This window comes from Callithrix jacchus, chromosome 14 (assembly GCF_049354715.1).
Source record: "Callithrix jacchus isolate 240 chromosome 14, calJac240_pri, whole genome shotgun sequence".
Classification (NCBI taxonomy): domain Eukaryota; kingdom Metazoa; phylum Chordata; class Mammalia; order Primates; family Cebidae; genus Callithrix; species Callithrix jacchus.
The window spans coordinates 49,076,650-49,079,251 of NC_133515.1; the positions used below are offsets into that span (position 1 = coordinate 49,076,650).

General features: G+C 47.3%; 1 pseudogene; it reads right to left on the minus strand.

The window, feature by feature from the left end:
• Positions 1-365: 365 nt before the first annotated feature.
• Positions 366-977, minus strand: LOC108588130 (small nuclear ribonucleoprotein Sm D2 pseudogene; annotated as a pseudogene).
• Between the last annotated feature and the right edge of the window lie 1,625 nt (positions 978-2,602).

A 2,602-nucleotide genomic window follows, 5' to 3' on the forward strand; every position in this document is an offset into this window, starting at 1 on the left:
TCTTTGTGGAGCAGGGTTACCCCACAAGCAGAGTGCCCTGGCCCCATGTGTTCATGTGCATTGACTTGAGGGCCTCTGGCAAGGTTTCTGCTCCCTCTTCTAAAACACCGTGTGTCTGATGCCTGAAGTTCCACTTTCAGAAACTATGCCTATAGGATATGTGCTGATCTCTCTTCTCCAGAATTTCTCTTATTTTTTCCAAAATCGTTCTTTTACTTATGTTTTAAATTTCCGAAGCGACGTGGCCTTCTTATAAAAAAAGAAAACATTAAAACATAACTGGAAGTGTCCTTTATTTCCTCCCTACTCTAGCTTAGACTCCGAGCATCCCTCAATATCCATTCTTGATTCTTTGTTTCAGTGGAAGGGCCCTGCTTATATTCTGGGTGACAATGTGTCTTGCTAAAAAACAAAAACAAAAACAAAAAACCTTCATTTCTCAGACTTTCTTTTTCTTTCTTTCTTTCTTTTTTTTTTAGGAAAAAAAAAAAAGCTTTATAAATCTCAGCACCAGCAATGTCCACAGGACAGGGGAGTGAGTTCTGTTGACTGATAGGGTTAGGTGGCTCCTACTTGCCTGCGATGAGCGGGCTCCGCAGGACCACGATGACTGAGTCCCTGCGCAGGAACATCTTGGAGATGCAGCAGTCTTTGTCGACCTGTCTTTGTTGACCTTTGTTGGACTTCTTCTTGCCCTTGCCGCTCTTGGGTACCTAGTCCACATCTCCTTCACGTTCTCCAGCACCATGTTGCAGTGCCTGTCGAAGGCCTTCACGCGGCCCAGGAGTTTCTCATTGTCGCGGCAGTTGATGAGCACTTGGGTGTCGTTCTTGACGGACTGAGTGAGCACAGAGAGGGGACCCGTGTTAAATTCCTCCTCCTCTCACTTCTGCAGCTCCTCCGGGGTCATCTCACTCTTGGGCTTGTTGAGGAGGCTCATGTTGGTCACTAAGCTCTTGGTTCACTCCCATTTCCTCCGCGTTGCTGCTGCCTCCATTTCTCAGACTTTCTTACAGCTAAGTGTGCACAACCTCTGTGACTAGGTTCTAGCAACGCGATAAGTGTGGGTGTTCTGTGGGGCTCCTAATAAGGCTGCTTCACGGGAGATGACAGCAGGGAGTGGAGGAGCTTATGTCTTTCTTTCCTCCTCCCAGCCTGCAACTCCATGTGATGTAATGACTGGAGCTTCAGCAGCCATCTTGAATCACGAGGTGACCTTGAGGATGGAAGCTGCATACCCAGGTTGTGATCAAGGGGCCACCATAGCAGTCCTGGACTGCTCACCTCTTACATGAGAAAGAAAAAAGTTTACATATATATACATATATAGTGCATATATGTGTGTGTGTGTATATATATATATTTTTTTGAGATGGAGTTTCATTCTTGTCACCCAGGCTGGAGTGCAGTGGCAGAGTCTCAGCTTACTACAACCTCCAACTCCTGGGTTCAAGCAATTCTCCTGCCTCAGCCTCCCGAGTAGCTGGGATTACAGGTGCCCGCCACCACTCCCGGCTAATTTTTCTATTTTTAGTAGAGACAGGTTTTCACCATATTGGCCAGTCTGGTCTCAAACTGCCGACCTCAGGTGATCCATCTGCCTGCCTCAGCCTCCCAAAGTGCTGGGATTACAGGAATGAGCCACTGTGCTCGGTCAGAAATTCATATTTTTAAACTTCTATTATTTTGGATATTCTGCCACATGCAGCTCAGCGAAATCCTGCATAATACACCAACCATGCTGGTCTTGGAGAGAAACTAACCGGCCCAACAGTAGCAACACCATGGCTGACTGAGCCAGATATGGCCAGCTGACTGCAGTGGAATCACCTGTAGGCTACATGAGCCAGACCCTCCCTCTCAGGAACTGGAGGACACAGAAAGTCTAGCTAGTTGGTGCTGGACTTAAAAGTCACAGTCACGGGGTCCGGGGGCCACCATGTTAGGGCAGCCATTTTATGAGACCATGTGCCAGCTGACAGCTGAGTGAAGAGAGCTGTCTGCTGAGAGAAAAGATGAAGGTGGACGCAGGCAGGAGAGATGAGAAACATGGAACTCCAGAGAGTGAGGAAGAGGTGGAGGGAGTAACTGCCTGAGGACTTCCAGTTCCCTGAGGCCACACTACACTATCTGCAGTCAAGTTTCCATGTGAACTCCAGTTTCCTGATAAGAAGTCCTCTCCTCCCTTTTTTAAAATTTAAGCCAGCTTGAGTAAGTTTCTGTCTCTTGCAATGAACAGATCCCTGACATAACCTAACATACAGTCCTCTAATTCCCTTTTTCACTTTCGAGGTTCCCCCATAAGTTAACACATACACCAATAATACTTTAGGATCAATCATTTTTGTCATCTTCCCAAGTAGAGGAAGTAAAGGAGGAGACAGACAGGTAATATGAGGTTCCGGGGAGAGGATGCCAAAGGGATGGGAAGTGGCTCTGGCAAGTCAGGGGCAGACCTGGCTGCCCTCACAGTACCTGAGCCCAGCCCAGTGTATAGAATGCTCTCCCTACAGTCTGCAGGGACTGCAGGCTATAAAATTCCTGGAGAGATTGTTCCAGAGCATGGAGTTTAATACAGAAGGTCAAGAATTAGCTGGAAGTA